The sequence below is a fragment of the Stegodyphus dumicola genome, chromosome 5 (genome assembly GCF_044657685.1).
Source record: "Stegodyphus dumicola isolate Sdum_Otavi_A_Nest chromosome 5, ASM4465768v1".
NCBI lineage: Eukaryota > Metazoa > Arthropoda > Arachnida > Araneae > Eresidae > Stegodyphus > Stegodyphus dumicola.
In genome coordinates this window covers 213,977,851-214,000,774 of record NC_140772.1, presented here as the reverse complement: position 1 = coordinate 214,000,774, position 22,924 = coordinate 213,977,851, and positions in this window count along the sequence as shown.

Sequence of the window (22,924 nt, the reverse complement as noted above, 5' to 3'; positions counted from 1 at the left end):
TTCGCCACAGTACGTAATGCAAGTTCCACGTTCTACTGGAATTCTGCTTTGCACTATGATCTTCTAAACTCCTGAAAAATCCTGTGTTAGAAATGGAAAACTGCCATATACAATGAGCAAAGTATACAGCCAATGGAATTTGGTATCTCGTCGAAATAGTAATATATTTTTGCAAGAGAAAATATTATAATAATTAGAATAAAAATCGTAAACGGAAGGAAAAAGGATTAACGCATGTAATGTAATGGGATTATATAGTGTGCTGCAACCCTCCTGGCCGATAATAATTGGCCTCATGGTTGACGCAGCACACCCAACACAGATAAACAAAAATACATTAAAAGATTTTTAAAATAAATAAAAATAAAGATTAAAACAGAAATAAAATTAAAAGCATCAAACCAAAATCCCCAGTATTCTTCTATTGCCATTTATAAAGTCCATCAAATCCTTTGCCAAATCTAAACTCTTTACTGCGGCAGTAGAATTCCTTTATGTTACCATGTTTTTCCCTAACATGTCGCAATAATACGCATATCTGACTAGGAACCACAAACCTGATTATATAATTAACACATATCTGATTAATTAAAAATTTATAAGGTTCCAACCTTAAAGTTATAGTTATGTGTGTGGAACCTTGAGATCTGGCAAGAGAATAATTGCTTTAGCTCAGAAAACAGAAACGTAAACTCAAAAAGAGTTAATTACCCTTTATTACTCAAAATAAAGATTAACAGATGCCCCTTTCTCAGGGCGTACATAAAAGCCTCCATTTGGGCTTGAATTCAAGAGTACTAAGAAAATCAAACTTAATTAATGCTTAACTAATAAGATGTAGCCGAAGCTATCAAAATTTTACAGGAGTTGGCCCCTAAATGTTAACTAAACGACGACGCTATCAAGGGCCTGAAATACGGTCTAGCCTAGTAATAGCTTAGACAGAATGTAGCCAAAAACGAAATGCGCGCTAGTCAGAATCTCTGGCTCTCTAACGAAGTCAGTGAAAAGTCAACTTAAGTACTGCTCTTCCTTCATTTGCATTTAACCGCGATTCTAAAAACACATTCTGGTAGAAAATTTGTTAGGTGAGATTAGAAGGAATAAGAAAGTAGCTTTAACTAAAAATTAACTGTTAAAAACTTAACCTTACAAGCTATTAGTACTATTAGGTACTAAAATCCTTATAAACTATTAGGTACTTAAAAACCTTATAAAAAGTAAATATCATAATTAGAGTCATAAAGCCTTAGTAATAAGCATACCGTTAAAGTCATTAAGACTTGGTAATACGCCTAATCTGATTATGAAATGCATACCTGATTATCATTAACACATATCTGATTATTTAAAAATTATATAATAAACACAATAAATATCATAATTAGAATCATAAAAAGATTAATATAGGTCAGGATGACAACGAGCATATGTTTAATATAGCATTACTGGTGGACGAAAATATAAGTAATACAAAAATGACAAATTTTGTAATGTAATTCAAGATTCTAGGAAATTCAAAAAAACTGATTCTAAGTAAATCAAATTAAAGATTCTAAATAATTGAAATTTTAATCGATTCTTAAAGATTCTAAGCAATTCAAAGAGAACAGATCTATCATATTATGCAAGGTCCTCGAAGTAATACTGGCTTTAATTTCATAAATGCTGAGACCTGGTATGAGATTATATCCCACCAAATTATTGTGGGGCAGTTAAGAGGTTCATGAAACATATAAATGGGTCCTGGAAATTATTATGTTAGCTAGACATTACACGGCCCGAGCTGCACCATTACAGTTCATCACTTGTTGAACTGAACCTGCAGGGATGGAATTCAGAGAATTATGATTGCTACTGCTGTCCAACCATGGTTTGTTTAAATCTAATGTGTCAAGACTCAGGACCAATCTCGGTGGAGTTGACAAGCTAGCAGGCCAAAGCCGTGAAGTAGTCTACCATGGGGAAGAATATTGAGGACAGTCGCGTGTGTCTGATTACAAAACTGCTTAAAATGTGGCGAAAACTTTAGAAATGCTTTACCTATGCTGCTTCTGGAAAACGTTCGGAAAAATTAATTAATTAACTAGTTTTACATGATTTCCACAGAGTAAAAATTAGATTTATTTTTTATCAGATAATAAACGCATAACGTCCTATATCTGTGCCAGAAAAACTTACCGACGTGTCTCTAACGAAGAATTTTGGCAAAGATGACAGAAATATCTGTAAATTTTATGATGAGTGCCATTTCGTCTGAAATGGGATCATTCATTGCCGAAATGGCTGATATCATTTGTTCTTACCTTCTTAAATCTGAGTTTTAGATGCTCCCTAAATTTGTTCTCAAATTTTCTGAATTTATGGCATTACTACATGAAAATTGGCTTCAGTAAATTCTCTATCGAATACCTTCGCAAATTTTGCACTTTCTTTTCTTAACTAAGGAAACTTTGATGAGCATTTCAGTAATCAGAATTTTTATTTTATGCCTTTGGCTCAAGGTTTTAGATCCCACTTTTCCCACACGCATAGTGGGAAAACGTTCAGCTTATAAAGATGGACAAATCTGAAGATACCTTGGTGTGAAGATTCCTGGTCTGCAAATACCTGGACAATTGAGGCAATTTATATACCGTCAAAAATCTGCAGTGAAAGCTTACATAACTTCTTCTAAATCCTGCAAAGGACACATGGTTTTCTTGATACTACCTAAATATGTTAGCCAATTTTTCATAGAAAGTCCTTCATGAAATCATCTTGGTCCTTATGCAGCTAGCATTAACTTGCTTTGCCTTAATGAAATAAACAACCACTTTTCTGTCATTCTAGTCAGCTTGTAATCTCCATTAGGTAAAATTTCGATATGCTAAATCAATATTCAAATGCAACGAATAACCACGAATTATGAGGCAAATAACTAAAATTCATTCCTGTCCAAAATAGTATTTATGTACTCAAAAATATATTCCATGACATTTTCAGGAACTATCCAATTGATGCAAACCATTTTTACCGAGTATGTGTGGAAGTTAAACTTATTCAGCATCATCGAATCAAAAGTGAATCAGTAAATCAAGTGAAAAGTGCATATTTAGGTGACTTTCTGGAGTGTTATGACTCCAAAATATCATTTGGAAAAATTTCAGAAGTAGCATATCAACGGCCATTTAGAAGCAGAACAGACAACCGATGGAAGCAGAGTCGTAGCTCTACGAAAACAATTTTAGAGCTTTGGAACTGCTGTAAGGAGGTTTGGACAAAGTCGTAAACGAATAACAGCTTCTCAAGCCAGACAGCTGCCAAGTACAGGAATAACAGGAAGTCTTCTGCTCGGCAGTTAAGTTCAGGGCCAGGTGCTACCGATTGGAACTGCTGTATCCCAACAAACTGTACACAGAAAGCGTAATGAAAAAGGCCTTTAAGTCAAAAAGGCAAAGGTATGTGCTCACTATCTTCTCAATAAAAAAAGGGTCACTTTAATTTGTGAAAAGAAAATCAGAACAAAAGTGTACACCAGTGGTCCTACATTCTCTTTGCTAGTGAGACACGGTTTAGTTTAACATCTGATTCTTAAAGTGTTTATATCCGGAGGAGTCAGGAACACGAAAGTTTCCTTCGAACATTATGGAACGTCATCACTTCGCTAATGTAGGAGTAATGATATGGAAAGTAATAATGACGGATGAACGTACTCTCCAACATGATTCCAATAACGGATTTGTGACCAGCCACAGATATCGAGATGAAGTGTTTAAACCTTACCTAAAACATATCAGTAATGCATATGGATTTGATTTTTTTACACTATAATATTCATCCACATCCAAGAAACCTCCCCGATAAATTCCCTGAAACTGAAGACATTTAGGAAATTACTGTAAGCAGCATCTATTGATCTTAATCCGATTGGAAATTAATGAGATTACTTTGGTAAAGTTTTTTTTCCAATGGCAGATTGTGAACAGTTAGTAACAGAGTCTATTAATCTATACTAAAGCCAGATGGATGGTCTCTTTATTATGGAGGCGCCTAATAAGTGGGCCACCATTGCCTCCTATGAAAGGACAGACAGTTACAACTATGCCTACTCCGAGATTCGAACCCAAGCCCTTCGGTATCGCAGTCAGGCTTCACTAACCACTATGCCATCTTTATGACATGTCTAGAAGCAAATTCCTCAGCCTTAATTTTTTTCTGAGTTATTATGTTTTAGCCCAAATGAGCTATTAGTCTAGAAATGGGATTTTGCGTCGTCCAGTATAAACGGCTGTATCACTTTTCAAATTGTTGCCACAACATTTTATCGCCATATATTATTTTTAAAGAAATTAGATGATAAATAATCTGTATGTATGCATGCATGTTCCTCGCAGTATGATAAACGACGGTACCTAGAGACATCAAATCATAAATAATGTAGTTCTCCACCCGAACATGTGTACCTGGGAGCCCGAATTTGAATTTCGAATTTTATATTTCATATTTTCTAATACTTTAATGAATTTTTGTTCAATAAACTCAACGATATGAAAACAAGTAGTGACAACACTGAAAGGAATAAAACATTTTTACCTCCAGCGAACGAGACTGTCTATCCAAAATTCTAAAAATATGCTGTTTTTTAATATTTTGTAATTTTGCTGTTGAATTTTATGTAGCTTAAGTACAAAGAACATGATATTTAATAAATAAAGCTACACTAAGTTATCTAAACATTGATATCATGAACTGAGGAAAGCCAAAAAAAAAAAAAAAATACAAAAATGTATGCCTTCACTTAGCACTACATCGGGAATTCTAAACATGTGTTGCTTTCAAAATTTTTGTACTTTTGCTGTTGAAATGTTTATGGCGTAAGTGTGAAGAGAAAGTTGTTTAATAATAAAACTAGGCGCACCAGCGGACGAGCGGTGAAGTCCCTGAACACTGGTATTTCAGTCCGAGGTTCGAATCCCATAAAAGGAGTGGCTGCATGGGAGTTTTTGTGGTTTTCCCTATGTGTAACGTGTTGTATGAACCCGTTTCCCTCAGAAAGGGCTCCACGAAGGCATCCCTTCCTCCCATGTAGTGTTTTAGGGCGGAACACGAAAGTAATAATAATAATGAAACTAAAAAGACAAAAAGAAACGGATTAGCAGGAGTGAGTGTAACAGCAGACTGGTAGCTTGCGAACTTGGCGAAAGTGTAAAAAACCTTAACAAATCCTTTACGACGATCGGTAAAATATAAGTCCCTTTCAGATTTTTTTAACTCTTTTTGCAACATATTATTATCATTTTATTGTTTCATGCTACAGTTTGCTTCATATGCACTATTCTTAATGTTTTTATTGGTATTTATGTGTTATTATGTTAAGTATCATTCCACACAAATTCATAAAAATTATAATTCACAGTTTCTGTAAAATCCGTAATGCTATGTGCGTAAAGACAGTTTTGAACATAGGTGTATTTACTGTAACTATTTGCTTATGATTATAATATAACTAAAAACTGTTCGTAAGGTTAATTTTGAACATAAATGTATTTACTGTAACTATTAGCTTCTGGTTATAAGGTATTTCTCCCACTTTCCTAACGTGCCTTCGTGGTGTAGTGGTTCTGCACGCTGGGCCGGTATCCGGAGGTCCTTGGTTCGATTCTCGGCGAAGACGTTTGCTCATTTTTCATCTTTCCTGCTTCAAAAAAAATATCCTAATGTCTCCATAGTGGCGCCCGAACTAAAAGGGTGTTGAATGAGGATTCTTCACACCCAGGATTTGGCGATTGGGTCCTTAAAAACCACAGTCGCCCTTTAAAAATGGGAGTATATAAGATATTTCTCCTGCTTTCCTAGTGTTCCTTCGTGGTGTAGTGGTTCTGCACGCTGGGCCGGTATCCAGAAGTCAGGGGGTTCGATTCTCGGCGAAGGCGTTCTATCGATTTTTCATCTTCCCTGCTTACAAAAAATATCCTAATGTCTCTATATGGTTATATAACTAAAAAATGTTTGCAGATTTCTACAACATACAGTTTAATAAACCACTAATAAATTGCGAGTTTTCGATTGTAGCGATAAACTGAAAATTGCTTGCCATTATTTTTGTCATTATTAGTCCCCATGTACACTTTTAAGGTAATCCAATTCCTTCATTTTAAAGGGATAAATATAAATTCTAGTTCAGAACTTGTAATTATATGACAAGTTTATTTACCTGTACTCAGTTCCACCGGTTACCATTTACAAGACATAGAATAATTCTCTGCAAAAAACCAGCTTAAGTTGTCTAACTGTTTTCTTTCAAGATGTTAATTTATATTTGATAATAACTTATTTCTACAAATAAAATATCTAACTTTACTTTAATTTGTAAAGACTATGTTTCGTTTCCGAAAATAAATTATTTCATCGCAATACTGGTAAATATTTTCAGGAGCTATTTCAGGCAATGATCTCGTACTCCAGATAAGTTTCGTTTAAAACGATGTTATACAATGCAAAATATTTCATTGCATCTAACTGTTACAGTATTTTTGTAATTATGAGCAACTTATTGTTACAATTATAAGCTATTCATTGTTAACTTCTTGTTATAATAATGCACGCCTCAAAAGGTTTTGCGATAAATTAGTTCCTTTTAAATTAATATTCTTTACTACTATTAAGGAATTTAAACAGATCCCTGCCTAACCTTTACTACCTTTTTAAAAAGATAAAAGAATAATTTCTTAAAAAGATAACTTTTTTAAATAAGATAACAGAATAATTTCTTAAAAAGATAACTTTATAAAATAAGATAACAGAAGAAAACTGTGACTACTATATGTAGATTGCAATATACTTACAAAGTGATTGAAATTTTAAAAGGATATTATCCAAAAGGTTGCTATAGGTTTCCGTCTTGAAATATATATCTTATATAAATGCTTTTCATGGCAACTTCTAAGGTCAGAAGTAATGGCCATTATAGTGGGGGCACCTAATAGGCGGCCACCATCGCATCTTATGAAGGGACGTACAGTTACAACAACGCCTTCTCGGGATTCGAACCCGAGAAGATTAGAACCTTTGGTACCGGGACCAAAGGACCCGGGTTCGAATTATAACCACTGTACCGTCTGAGCAACATGCTTCTTGAAGTGATGCGGAGCATTTTCTGAAAACGGTGTGCTTTTCGTGGAGAGCAAATTTCTGTAAGTAGACAAGCTGCCCTTTTATATTGTTGCGGGGTTTTTTTTTTTGGGGGGGGGGTCCTGGATAGGGGACTTGCAGTGATTGATAACAACACTTGATGAAGAATCAGATACAATTTATTTAGCCAGTATTAGTCAGGAAAGCTCAAAAATCACTTTTACTGTCGTCGAAAACCTACTACAAACATGCTGAAACAATCAACAACACAGCTTTCAGGCTGTCAGGCTATAACGGAGAAGACAGTTTCACGGCAAAGCACCAGAATACAACTCCCTACTCGGTTCGGTTCTCGGAAAACAACATACTCTCGACACTCTCCCCGCTACAACTCGCGATGCACTCAACGATACACTCGCTAGACTCACGATACTCTGACGACCAACTCGACACTAGATTGACGATCAACTCGTTAGACGAGGCACTGACAGACTCACTGACTGACTGACTTTCACTATTAACTGACTGCTACTCAGCGTACAGGTAAGGTTTACATCACTTTTGGGCTGCCTTCGAGAACATTCTGGTCCAAACCAGTAAGAGTTCGTTCTACGAGGTTCTCCGTCAGTCTAATGGCGTTTTGCCGATTTTGTCGGCAAATGGGCGATTTCGCGACAAATATGGCAACCCTGTTTTCTCTTGCAATTTTCTGGCAACCCTTCACTTGCTTTGTGGGGAAGCTATCTTACCGGGACTGGATATCTCGTAACAATATGATCCTGACAGAGGGAAAAATTCCATCAAATTCCATTATGTTTTAATAAGTTAAATATAATATGCTCCATGCCTTTATATGAAAAAAATCATGAATATATTTAAGTTAGAATTTAGTAATTAACTTAGCATTTTAGATCTCTTTTTAATGTCTATTACTGTTCAAAATATTTTCTTATTTAAGTATGCTTACTGAGCATTTACAAAGCAAAAGTCGTTCTTTCTGCACTGGATAAAATAGCGCTCCTTATCAAATAAGTAAAAGGTAGAATTTATTAATTCATTCAGATCCCTTTTCATGCCTATTAACTATAAAGTATTTCCTTATTTGATTACTATATGTAGGACTACTTTATATTTGACTACTTTATGTTATATATTTGACTACCATATGTTTACGGAGCAATTACAAAACAAAAGTTGCTCTTTCTGCATTGGATAAAACAGCTCTTGTTAGCAAATTCATTAATTAATTAAAATTAGTTATATGTGTCTGCGCGAATTTTGCATGAAAAGGTGAGGAAGTTTATGAATTAAAATTATCAAAGCATAGTAAAAATTCTTTTATTGGATTCAAATCAGTGCGTAAAACCTGGTTTCGAACACGTTTCTTGTGATTACTCTGCATAAGTAACTTAAATAGAAACCACTTTCCGGCAGAAAGTTCCCACGAATTTGACGCTTTCCTTAGACACCTAGTCCTAGTGTGTTTTATCACATTCCAGCGACAAATCTAAATCCAGTTCAATATCATCACTCAGTCATGCCTATGCACGTGTTCGGCTGGTTACTAAAATTTTGTATTACAAATGGATTGAATTCCTTCGGAAATAATTAAAATATATGTTACAATCATCAATTAAAATAATTATTCTTCTACTCATTAACAAAGCAATCTTATTATTTTCTTTCTCATTATAAACAAATCCGTATTGCTTACAGATGTAACTGCTTGAAAAGGCAAAATATAAAAGGGAAAAGTAGCATATATTGTATAACCGAACTTTATATGAAATTGAAAAAAAATAACGCGATATTCCATAAATTAAAATTGTTTTGGCCTTTTAGTAGAGTAGAATAATCTTGTTACTTTTCTGCTTATTATAACTAAAACTGTATTGTATATGCAGATATAGCTGCAAAGAAAGATGAAAATACTAGAGAAAAAAATAGAATGCATGTAATAACCTATATTAAATTCATGTACGAAATCTTTTGAAGCAATTCTCAAATACTTCTGTTATGTTTCAGAAACTTTTTCCAGCATTACAGTAATTTAGCAAAGTTTGTAAAAAAGAAAGAATAACTGTACGAAATCGTACTTGATGCCCTATAATTCTTTATTCTTTCCGAATTTAACTTACTTGGTGCTCGTGCCTTTAAACCTATTCAAAATGGGATCTTCCTGAAGTAATGACAGCTTCTTTCATAGAATGGAACTATAAATTGTTCCTCCTCGAACTTTAGAAAAATAAAAAAATAAAAAATAAAAATAAAAATTTGAAAAATGTATTTACTTCCAATCGATAACTTTTTGCATCTGGAAAAGAAAATTACGAATTCTTAAGTTCATTAACAATACATTTTTACCGTGTTTCTTTTTATTGAAAACGGGAAGTTTTTAGGTTTAATCTTATTCAAATGCTTATTACATTATACGATAATGAAGAAAAAACGTTCTTGGTAAAAAAAAAAAAAAAAAAAAAAGTCTGCAGATATAAATTACATAACGAAAGAAATAGATCGTTCATTATCTAAGATTTAATTTTCATAAAACATGAATAGAAATCTATTAAGAAAAGCTTTCACAGATTTTGACGAATATTTAATTTTTTAAAGAGAGAATTAATCGGAGAATTGGCCCATAAAAATGTTATTCATGTAATGAAATTCATTCTAAAATATCGCTTTTAAAGAGATATGATGGTAGGTTATACTTAACGTTTCCTTTCATGAGCTTCTTAAATTATTCTTAAATAATATTTTCCTCGGAATTTCTAAATATTTTATTCATAATTCAGTTTTACGTTTCCTTTAATTAAGCGTCTCTTGTTCTTTAGATTTCTATATTCTCTGTATGGATTATTATCGTTATTCTATCTTAATATGTGTAGTTATATCTACTATATCTTTCCTGTCATATCTAAACTAATTTTTCGGTACCTCACAAAAATGCTTCTCTACCAGTTTTTGGTAATTTACAAAAATGGTACTTGGTATTTTATAAAAACTAATTGATGCTTTATAAAACTTGGTTTGGGGAACTTTACAAAAACTAATTTCTTGGTAATTTACATAAAGACTTCTTCACAAAATCCTAGCAAAATGCACAACGATGGTACAGAATAGTATCAGAACCATATCTTTAAATTTGGAATTATCGGTTTAGAGCTGGAATAGCTTAATTAATTACAGTGAAACATATCAGATTTCTCGATTTATTCCAGGAAAGCCTTCTTGTCGGATTTTCGAAGGTAAACTTTATAAGCAATTTTCTCCTTCCTTCCAGCATGCCTTTGTGGTGTAATGGTAGCACACTCGGCGCGTATTCGAGAGATTCAAGTTCCAGTCCCGAAGAAGGCATTACTCATTTTTCACGTCTCCCGCATGAAAAAAACTTAGTGTCTCTACAAAAGCTCCCTGTACTGAAAACTTGGTGAAAGATAATTCTTCACCACCAGGATTTGGCGATTGAGTCCCCTAATCTGCAGTGGCCCTTTGAAAGGAGGAGTATATAAGATATTTTTTCGCTCCTTCCAGCATGCCTTTGTGGTGTAACGGTAGCACAATAGGCTAGTATTCAAGAGGTCCAGGCTTGAATACCGATGAGGGCATTGCTCATTTTTCCCGTCTCCCGCATCAAAATAACCTAATGGCGCTACAGCTTTCTCATGTTTACTTCAAACGTGAGGAAAAACGCAAGAGTCCGTGTAGCACTGTGTATAATCTAAATAAACTAACACTGTTATGAAGCTTTATTATTTTCAGGCAGTGCTAAGCTTTAATTGGTTAGACCTTAAGCTGAGGCAGATGGGCAATAAATCGTCCTGAATATTTAACGACTCCTGCAATTTAGTTAAATATTCTAATGAATTAAAGTAATGTAAATATATTTAAATAAATGCAGGAAATTTCAAAGTAGATTCAGATCTTCTGATATAATATCTCTTCAAAATGTAACTTCTTTTGCAAAAAGGGAGGAAATACATCTTTGAAATTCGAATCTACTTTTTAATTTTCACTTCTTCGGAAGCGCTTTAAAATTACCATAGAATAATCATATCAAAAGAAATAACTTTATCGAGCTTGATTTTAAATTACTATCTTAAAGTTACGAATATACATGTAAGATAAAAAAAAATGCAAATCAAAATTATAATTTAAAATGCCTCTTAATTGCTCACTTTTAATTTGGATGCTTTATCTCTAGTAATAACTTTCTCTAAATTGCGTCCTATCTGAAAACGTATTCTGCATTATGTCATCTTGAAACTTCTCATCCATTGTGATCTCATCAATGCGCCATCGTCAAAATTGAGGACTGCAAATTGGCCTCCATTGTGAAGTGCAACAAGTAATAAAGATATATTTTGGAATATCAAATGATTTTTTGATTCTTCTAAAGTCCCGACTGCCAAAATATGACATACATATTCAAAAGTAGTGTCTAAAGTATATACCCTGCACATAAGATGCAGTTAGTAAAAGGCCAATGGAAGACAATTTGGGAAATCCTCTGAGGCAGATTTATATGTATAATGTAGCTCTAGATGTGGCACACGGTGTAAAATGAATGTAACCAACCACTCCAGCTGTTCAGTACCCGCTGTTTACGAGAACTGAGAAACAAGCTCATCAAACGTGGAATAAAATGATGCACAGGGATTTAATTGGAATAACATGATGTACATTGGAATAACATGATGCACAGTGGAATGACATGATGCGCATTGATTGTAACATAAGAAGAACCAGAATATGTAACAGAATAGAATGACAAGGTGGTTATTTATTTATGTGCTACCTCTCATATTTACAATGTAAAAAATGGCGATAGCTAAAAACAGATCCCTCTTGACAAATGGGAATTATATTCAGGAAAATAACATTTGGCAAGGTAACAAAGTTAAATTTTCATCCAGAGTTCTTTTTACTGCTACATTTCTATACGTATCAACAAATATTGGTGATTAGGGCGCAGCCTATGCCCTTATGGCGTAGCGATGGGGGCAATGGGGTGTATGATGCCCTTGGCGCAACTCGGAAATGGGCGCCAAATGGTCTCCAAACAAGATTTTACGGAAAATTTCAGTTTTTATTTTGATCGATTTCCGGAAAATATATTTATAATTAATAATTTATTGTAATGTAATTAATTATTTATTTTCTTGATTTGGCTGATAAAATGTTTAATAAAATGTTTGCAGTACATCAACCAAATATCTCTGAACAAAACGTTCTTTCTGACCACTTTATTTCTCTAAAATAGAGATATATTTTTATTTTTTAAAAGAACTTCATTTATAGCTCCCACTTTTTATTTTAAAACGATAACGCGACCTTGTTACGAATTTCTCAAATATTCAACGCGTGTCAATTGTTTATATCCTACTACAAAAGGAATGCTGAAAGTCGCTCCTTATTCCTTATCTAAAACGCATAGTTTCCGACGTCACAGACTAAATTTGCATATTCCCAACTTTGTAAACATTATAGTTTTCCTTTATAATCCCTTCTATTTCCTTTTGTTAAAAAAGGTTGTCGATTATATGGTTATCTCATACTGAACCTACAACATCCTCTAATTGTTTTGAGCAGTGAATGTGACTGTGACGGCAAGATGTTACTGCGCAGTAGAAAAGAAACGGAACCTAAAACTCCATTACAGATCTATAGAGAAAATGTGTTTCCAAACCTAAGGAGTTGCACTTCAAATGCTCCTTACTATTCCATTATCAAATGCTAGCTTTGAACGTTCGTTCAGCAAATTAAAATAAATTTTGACATATTTACAATCTACGATGGGACAATATCCTTTAAATCTTCTAGCATTTTTAAATGTGGAAAGAGAAAATTTGAACTTCATCCAAGGCAATAAAAGTGTATACATAGTAATTAATTCTATTAATGTATTATAATATTATATTATTATTAATAAATGTATCTACTTATCTGTAATATAAACTTTTAATTGTTTAAAAATTGTACTTTTTAAAAAAATAATTATAAAAGTATGTAAAATAAATTATGCTTTTTTATCTAATTCTAGATCATGGTATGTCTGATTTTTTCGCCGACACAGATACATTTCCGAAACCAATGCTAGTGTAGTTAGGTAGTGATTATTTTTAATATATTTTAGAGTATTTTATGGCAGATTCAGAATTTTATTATTACTTGCATTATTTTATATTTGTACATTATATTACTGTAAGTGTTTTCTTTAAGGGGGACGGGGCGCCGAAAAGGTATTTTGCCCCGGGCGCCAGTTATGCTTGCTACGCCACTGGGCATACGACTTTAAAGTATTTTCTCCCTTCTTTCTGCAGGCCTTCGTGGTGTAACGGTAGCACCCGGTGAGTATTCCAGATGTCAGGTTCATAGTCTCTGCGGGAGTATTACTCATTTTCTACGTCTCCAGATTCAGAAAAACCTAATAACTCTGCAGTGGCGCCCGAACTAAGAAAGGTGGTGGACGATGATTCTTTACCACCAGGATTTGGCGATTAGGTATCCTAATACCAAGTCTCTCTTTAAAAAGAGGGAGTATAAAAGATATTTTCTCCCACCGTGGTGAAATAATAGCACACTTGGCGCGTGTTTGAGAAGTCCAGGTACGAGTCCATTGCTCATTATACATTTCTTCTGCTTTAAAATAACCTAATGTCTCTGCAGCCTTTTTAAAATATTCAGAGAAGTCAATTTACAGGTGCAAGGGATTAGTTGAGTTTAATCGAAGCAAAAAAGTTCATAGCTGCTTTTATGGGAAAATTTCTGTTCAAACTAAATCTTGGCAGACGTGAATACAACAACGTCTTCAAAACAAGAAGTTTTAGTTACTTACTGCTAACACTTACACCTTCTTCATACGAATTTTACAGATCGATTGCAGTTTATTTTTAACAGGAATATACCGAGTTGGGTTTCAGAGCCTTTCACAAATACAGATACAGCAGAATCATCAGATCTACAAGAGGAACTCGTAGAAGTCACAACTAACGAAAAACTAAAAGCAAAATTCAGAATTCAGTACCAAGATTTCTGGCTTCAAAAATTTATACTAACTCTGTACTAACTCTGCATACTAACTCATGGGCAAGAGCACAGAAACTTTTAACTGCTTTTATTCGTCATATTTGGATGTCACATCGTGTATTAGTCACATCGTCACATCGTGTATTAGTCACATCGTCACATCGTGTATTAGTCACATCGTGTATTAATCACATCGTCACATCGTGTATTAATCACATCGTCACATCGTGTATTAGTTACATCGTAGACTAATTTGCAATAAAGTATTTATTGCTGATTAAATAAAGGTGAATATTATAATATTAGACTTTAAAAAATTCAAACGTAATTCAATTTCGATTCAGTATCTTCACTTCCATCACTTTCTGCAAAACTATTTTTATACATTTATTTTAGTTTCTTTTGTTTTAATTATTAAATTTATTACGATTTATAGAATTATATTTCCAACTGCCATTAAGGGAACACATGAGAAGAATTCGAAGTGAAAATCTCAGAAAACATAAATATCAGTAAAGAGCGATGCCATCTTTGGACATTATCTTTCAAAAGATGCTGGAACAAACTCATTGACATTTTGAAGCGTATACAGATATCCCAAAAAATGAAGCAGCTGCAAAGAGTATTAGAACATAAGGTACCTGCTGTTACATACAAAACTTAGTTATCAAACACATCCTTAAAAAGTTATCGAAGCCCATCACTGCACAGAAAACAAGATAAGATACTTCCTTATCAGAGACATAAAAACAATGGAAAGAATTTTAACGTGACCATTCGGTGCTCTCACTGGGTAAAATCAACCCAATAAACAACGAAAGTTTCTACTTTTTTATCTTCCTTTTTTTCCTCCTCTACCCTTTATTTCTTCCCTTCATTTCTGAAGGGCGTCCGAAAGAATGTTCTAGAACGTTACTCCGCCTAAACTCTTAATCGATGCCATCCCGATGTAATCGAAGATCATTGTCCGAATTCTTGAAGGAGAGCCTGCATTTCCTAAGTTGTTCAATGGCTCGGTATCGTAATCGGAGTCTTCATCGATATTTTTCTTCCTGCCTGCGCTTCTACCGTTGCGACTAAGCTACCGTTCGCTCTATTTATTTATTTCTTCCCCCCTTCACTTGTATCTCTTTCCATCGCTCTGAAGTGGTGGCGCTAAGTGAGGGAACAAAAAACAGGGTATGGGACTTTGGGAGAAAAGGGGAATGTCGAAGGGGGGGAGACGATTGAGATCAAAATCATCAAAAGAGTACTGCATTTTCTTCTTCTGCTTGCTCTGCTACTGCTCATTTTCAGAGGGGGTGCTCTTAAAATATCCAAAAGTTTGAAACCTCGCTTTATTCCTACAGAGTGTAAATTTTTATGCATGCTATGTGGCATCGGCTGTTCGCTCGTATTACTTGTTTATTCATGTTATTTGTTCAGATTATTGTTTATCAAACTCCTTTCAGATGGGTAATAGCTTTTGATAATTTTTTAAAGACGCGTTCGATAACGAAGTTTGAAGCAAAGTTTTGATGGCTAAAATTATAAACAGATTTTGATGGTTATGATTTGCTTCATTTTCCATAATAATATTTTCAACATGAAAATCAATATAATCCTATATTCAACCTGAAAATTAATTGCATAGCATTTTTTCAAAAATAACTGCATGGAGTAATATCACGTATTTAGTACAGTATAAAACTGAGAAGGGTGTTCTTAAAATTGTTTTCAAATATGTTCAAATATACAATTAAATAACAATAATTTTGCAGTAAGTTCAGATAATAAGAGTTAATTAATATCAGTGTATTCTATAATAATACACAAAAACAACTATGCACTCAAACTTATTCAATTATTTGCAGAAATGTACAGCAATATTGCATTACAGCTTTATAGAAATATATGGTATGTTTAGCTCAATGTTATCAAAACCTAGATATTCTCCATACGTTGCAGACACAATATCTTCACCTCTGTGGCAGTTATAAATTGTTCTACATTTTCGACATCATATGAAAACACGTACTTACTTGCTTACCACTAGCTAAATCGCTGTACCGCGATTTTAAATATTTAAATAATTTTCGCTAAACATTAGGTAATATGTATGAGTAGGAATCCCAATAGCTAAACCGAATTTTCAGACATCTTTATGTGTGTGAAGCAGACTTGATTAAAAATATTCAGTCAAATGAATAATATGATATTATAAGGTATTTCTCACACCTTCTTAGCGTGCTTTCACTGTGTAGTGGTCTGCATGCTGGGCGCATATTCCAGAGGTCCGAGCATTGCTCACTTTTTACCTCTCATGCTTCCAATTAACCTAATGTCTCTACAGTGGCGTCCGAACTAAAAGGGTGTTGGATGATGATTCTCTATACCCAGGATTTGGCGATTGGGTCCCCTAAAAATCCCAGTCTCCCTTTAAAAGGTGGAGTATATAAGGTAATTCTCCCGACCTCTTAGCGTGGTGTAGTGGTCTGCACGCTGGGCGAGTATTCCAGAGGTCCGTGGTTCGATTCACGGAGAAGGCGTTACTTATCTTTCGTCTCACCTGCTTCAAAATAACCTAATGTCCCTACAGTATGACTATCAGCATTCGTATTCACAAGGTGGGGCATTTGGCGCTAGGCCCAGCCAAAAATCTCTGTGAAATATTAAAATTTGTAGCGGAATTTATAAAGTTACTTCAGAAGATGGATATTTTTTACTTGTGATTATTCAAGAGACCCTGTAAGGACACCCAATATTATCGCCCTGTGCTGAATGAGGTTTTTAATAATGTTAATTATGCATTGTGATTCTGAATTTACAGAGAACATTTACTCTAGAAGTCAGCGGTAACTTGGGTGTAAAACGTTACTCAGATGCATTGTACTGAACAATATGAATTGGGTACATTAGTATACATCGTATGTGCTGTTCATATATTTGCAGAGTTCCTGTGTAATGTTTGCTTTTCACATTCGTAGTAGTCACTTGCATTATTCACTTATTTTACGGTTCACTTACGATTTACTTATGTATAGTCTGCCCGATAACTGAGATTGACGCTGAGAAACACAAATCAGGATGTAGAGTTGAACACTTATGCGTTCATGAAAAAACATGTGCGGTTCACTTATATACGGATCATTATTTTATAAATGCTTGGAATTTTGTACCGGTTACGGGTACGGAACACTTGAAGATAGGACTAGAAAAAAGTAAGTTCATTATGCCACCACTTAGACGTTAGATCTGTGTTGAGAGTTGTTTTTTTTTGGGGGGGGAGGTCGTACTATTGTTTTTGTTTTGCGATTTTGCGCCGAATCGCTCTGAATGTCCGCTTCACTTTTCAAACTTTTGACACCAAACAATATCGCACGGTATTATATTTGAAGGAATTAAATAATGAAGAATCTGCATAAATGTACGTATGTTTCTCGCATTGTGATAAAACAACGGTACCTAGAACCTTCCAATTTCGAATGACATATTCCGACTGCGAATATGGGCATCTGGAAACCCAAATTTGAAATTTGTTTTATTATCGATTTCCTATTTCATAAAACTTTAATCATTTTTTTATGAACAAACTCAACGATTTCAAAACGGCAGTGGCAACACTGTACGGAAGAAGCATTTTTATCTTCAATGGGTGAAGATATGTTGTTCAGCGACTGTACGCTCGGCCGCCGGAAAAAATAACATTTTAATCTTAATTTTAATTTTAATCAGCCCGCGAGACTGTGTATGCGAAATTCTAAAGATAGGCTCATTTTAAAATTATTTTGCGATATTGCTGTTGAACTGAATTTTATGGTTTAAGTGCGAAGAACGTGATATTTAGTAAATAAAGGTTACACAGAAAACGTTAAATAAACGCCCCTTTAGACGTAATGTAAAATCTGAAAGCTTTCATTTTTTTTAAGAAGAGGCTGTAGTTTAAAATGTTAAGGCTAGTTCATGCAACATATATCAAACTAAAACCATACAGAAAAGTGAAACGGCTTTTCTTGTGTAAAAAAATATAGCGTTTTGTATATTATTGCTTTTTTTATATATTTTTTATTGCTTTTTTGCTATTGCTTTTTTTCTTTATTGCTATTGCTTTTTTTCTTTTTTTTTTTTTTTTTTTTTTGTGTGTGTGTGTGTGTGTGTGTGCGTGTTTAGTTTCTCTATCAACGTTCAGTTTCTCTTTCTCTATCTTAAATCAAAAAATATTTAATTGGTTAGGTTTTTTCCGGATATAATTCATATAATTAGCTTATTGTCTTTTAGTGCATTGGAAAGAATTAGACCAGAAGTGACCATCATGTAAATTTTCTCCTGGCCTCCAGTTTTATAAATCGAGCACTGTATAAAATAGTAACCAACTTATATCACTTGGTAGACCATGGCATGCTTCGCGTATAAATTTTGACTCATGGTGTAAGGATCTTAAGTTTTACTAACGTTTATTTTATTTTAAATCTTTACTATCACTTCTTATTTTCTACTTCCGGCCAGAATTATAAGCGTGAAGGGTTTTATGCAAAGTTGTCTGGCGAACGCCAAGTATTTAAGTGTGGCCTTTTTGCCAAGCAGAAGAGAGGAAGCCGTGAGTTCGAAGCAGGCCGCTTACCTTAGAAGTTACGCAGTTGCTACTTTGCCTTCCAGGCCAGAGGTTTTAATCCTCTTGATAAATTAAACGTATTGTAGTGTTCACAGTCTCTGTGCTACATACGCTTTCTGTTATTATAAGGCCAATCTTATTCTAAAGTTAAATTAGAGTTTAGTTTTATTTTGATATCTTTTAAGTTAGACCCCGAGTGGAGGGTCATTGTATTCCGAAGTACGGAAGTCATTGTATATAAAGAAAAAATAAAGGGTTTTGTATACCCTTCGTCTGTATCCTGTCTACTTACTACAATTAGTGAACATAGCTTTAGTAAGCTCTCTGTTCTAGTCAGGTCATTGTATGTTTCCGAAGAAGGTTAGAAGAAACATTGAACCTGATAGTGGCGCCCGACGAAGAATAACCATGGCCGAGTTTCAAGAAGAACCTGTGCTGCCTGCAGAAACAGCTCAGAATCCAGAAATGCCAGCTGCCGCCCTGGAAGGATTTGGGTATATTGTCCAGACCATGCGCGCTTCGATGAAACCAGAAGCAACGTTTAATGGAAACTCACAGGTAACCAGTTTTTTGGAAAAATTGGATGACCACTTCATGCTCTACCCCGTGCACGAGTTTCAAAAAGTTACCTTAGCTACCAGCGCTTTGAGGGGCCAAGCGCTTAACTGGTTCAAATGTATCGGCAGAAGTCTCTTGGGTCAAGCAGGAAGTCCCACCTATACCTACGAAAATTTCAAGACTGCCCTACTAAAAGCCTTCCCTGTTGTAAGGGATCGTGCGAAATTAGAAACAGAACTTTTCAGTATATATCAACAAAGAATGGAAAACATCTCCAGGTTTATTTTAAGAAAAATTCACGTTTTCAAGCTCTTGTATGGAAACCGTCCGGATCCTGAAATAATTCAAGTGATTTTGCCGAGGTTACTACCCCAAGTGCAAGACTTTATTGAATTGAGAAATCCGACTACACTGGAAAAATTATTTGAGCTAGCAATCCAGTTTGAAAGTAGAAGAACGGCGGACGTCGAAAGAAGACGCCAATATCAACAGCGAAACCAATTTGGTACGCCAAGACTACAGCAAACTCAAGCACATGGCTACGGAGAAAAAGCGAATCAGTGGGCAAGGAAACCCGAGCATTCAAAAACAGCCGGCGAACGTCGACAGTTCAATAGCAACCCAGGAAAAAAGTCTCAAGGCCAGTGGAGAAAGAAGGAAAGCACCGAAAGGAAAAATAATTTAAACTAAAACGGATTTCTGCTGACGAGAGGGTGCGGAAATCCGAAGGCCACGAAAACCCCTCTTCCTACAAGTTAAATACAGTAATGGTGAAAAATTTAACTCTTCCGAAGATTGAAGTCTTGGTAAATAATATCCCGGCCACCGCACTCCTGGATACCGGCGCGCAGTGTTCCTGTGTGGCAGAAGTCTTTTTTAGAAAGTATTTTCGCAAATACCGCATATATAATGCGGATAATACAACAGTATTAGCGGCGCAAGGAGAACAATGTAAGTGCGTGGGTAAAGTACCTTTGTACATCCGTATCAAGGACGAACAAGTAAAGGTGATGTTTTTTATAGTAAAGAATTTGCAAGCACACTTAATACTAGGAATAGACTTTCTTTCAGACGCACAAGCTACACTGGATTTTAATGAAGCGTCTCTTAAGCTGACGATGAAACCAGTGCGTGTAGAAAAGGTTGAACCGCCAAGGGTAAATCTCGACCACCTGCCTAATGACGAGCAAGATAGAATCCGACAAGTGGTAAGTGAATTTGCTTCCTTATTTAGTGATATTCCAGGATTTACCCAGGTTACTAACCATAGTATTGACACCGGAGATGCATTGCCGGTTCGTCAAAAACCATACCGGTATGATAAGAATAAGGAAAAAATTATAGAATGGCATATTACCGATATGCTACGTAAAAAGATCGTAACGCCTATCTCAAGTAGTTATGCTAGTCCGGTGGTTTTATGTAAGAAAAATAATGATTATCCTTTGGAGCATCCAAAAAGGTGAAGATTCGCTATTGATTACCGTAAATTAAATTCCATAACGAAATATCCGGTATATCCGTTACCGATTATAGAAGAAATTTTAAGGAACATAAAATCAACCAAATTTATGACAACTTTAGACTTAACGAATGGTTATTTTCAAATAGAGATCAGGCCTGAGGACGTGCCTAAGACTGCTTTTATAACCAAGTCTGGCACTTATGCATTTTTGCGAATGCCGTTTGGCCTTTCAGGCGCCCCAGCAACATTTCAGCGATGCATGGACATTGTGTTAAAAACTGTTCTCGGAAAGTCCACATTTATCTATTTAGACGATATCATTATTACTAGTGATAATCTAGACCAACATGTACAGGATTTAAGACAGGTGTTTTCTTTATTAAATGAGGCCGGTCTAAAAGTTAATGTCGAAAAATGCAAATTTGCAGCCCCTGAATTAAAATATTTAGGTTACAAAATATCGCAAAAAGGGATCGAGACAGATGAATCAAAAATAATCGCTGTACAAAAGTATCCGACTCCAAACACGGCAAAGAAGCTCTCTTCTTTTCTAGGACTTTGTTCATATTATAGGTCCTTTATAAAAGATTTTGCGGCTATCGCTGAGCCATTGTTAAAATTAAAAAGGAAAAAGGCAAGATTCTCGTGGACGGCCGAAGCCAATAGTGCTTTCGAAAAATTAAAACAAGCATTAACGCAAGCCCCTGTGTTGAAATTTCCTGAAAAGGATGAAAATTTAGAAATTTCAGCGGATGCTTCGGATTATGCGGTAGGAGCGGTACTTTCGCAAAATCAGCAGCCAGTAGCATTTTTTAGCCGAACTTTAAATCAAACACAAAGAAACTATTCCGCGACCGAGAGAGAGGCACTTGCAGTTCTGTTAGCAGTGCAAAAGTTCCGAGTCTATTTTGGAAAGGCGCCGATAACAGTATATTCTGATCATGCGGCGGTAACTAGATTGTACTCTGGAAAAAATTTATCCCCAAGGTTAATAAGATGGGCACTCAAGCTGCAAGAATATAATCTGGTAATCAAGCATACCCCCGGAAAGGAAAATATCGTAGCAGATGCCCTGTCACGAATTAAATTAGACGAACAGGGTAATACCGTAAAAGTTGCAATGCTGACAGCGTGTACAATAAATTCCCGAGAAACTGTAATAACCGAACTGGGTAAGGATCCTGAGTTTGGAAGTATTTATGAGTATTTGAAGGATCCTGAAAATTTTAGCCACCAAGATATTGTGGCGATAAGAAATAGGGCGGCCCATTACGAACTAATAGATGGTCTATTATTTTATACAAAAACTACGAATTCCAACAACGAATTTCGACCTGTTATCCCAGCTAGTCTTAGATTAAATATCCTGCAAGAGCTCCATGACAGCCCTTTAGCTTCTCATGCTGGTATTCGAAAAACTACTCAACGCGTACGCGAGGCAGTCTACTTTCCTGAACTGCAAAAGTTAACAAGGGCGTATGTCCAGTCCTGCCCAACATGTCAAGCCGTTAATTATATTAATTTCCGCCCGGCCGGGTTTCTAAATAGTATTAAATCCGAATTTCCAAATGAAATAATCGGCATCGATTTATTGGGCCCTTTCCCAAAAAGTCAGTTAAACAAAAGTCGCTATCTCCTTGTTATAGTTGATCATTTTAGTAAATGGACCGAAATTGTTCCCCTAAAACGAGCCTCCGCGAAATTAGTTACCGATTCTATTTTAAATAAATATATTTTAAAATACGGGGCGCCCCTAAAAGTTATATCGGATAATGGTCCTCAATTTGTAAGTAATATATTTGAAGACATGTGCCAAAAACTGGGCATACGTCATTTAAAAATGGTCCCGTATCGGCCGCAATCAAATATAGCGGAACGGGTCAACAGAAATATAGTGAAAATTATCCGTAGTTATGTTAAAAATTTTCATAAAAGCTGGGATAACTATGTCAATGAATTTGCTTTCGCCCTTAGGACCGCAAAACAACGGGAAAAACTCCTGCTGAGTTATTTCTAGGCAGAAAGATTATAACACCGTTAGATAAACTATTTTATGTGCAACAAAGAGCCCCAGAATTTAAAATGGGTGATATAGAAAAACTAATAAAAGAAGCAAAAAAGAATACAGAAGTAGCACAAAGAAAACAAAAATTGTATTATGACTTGAA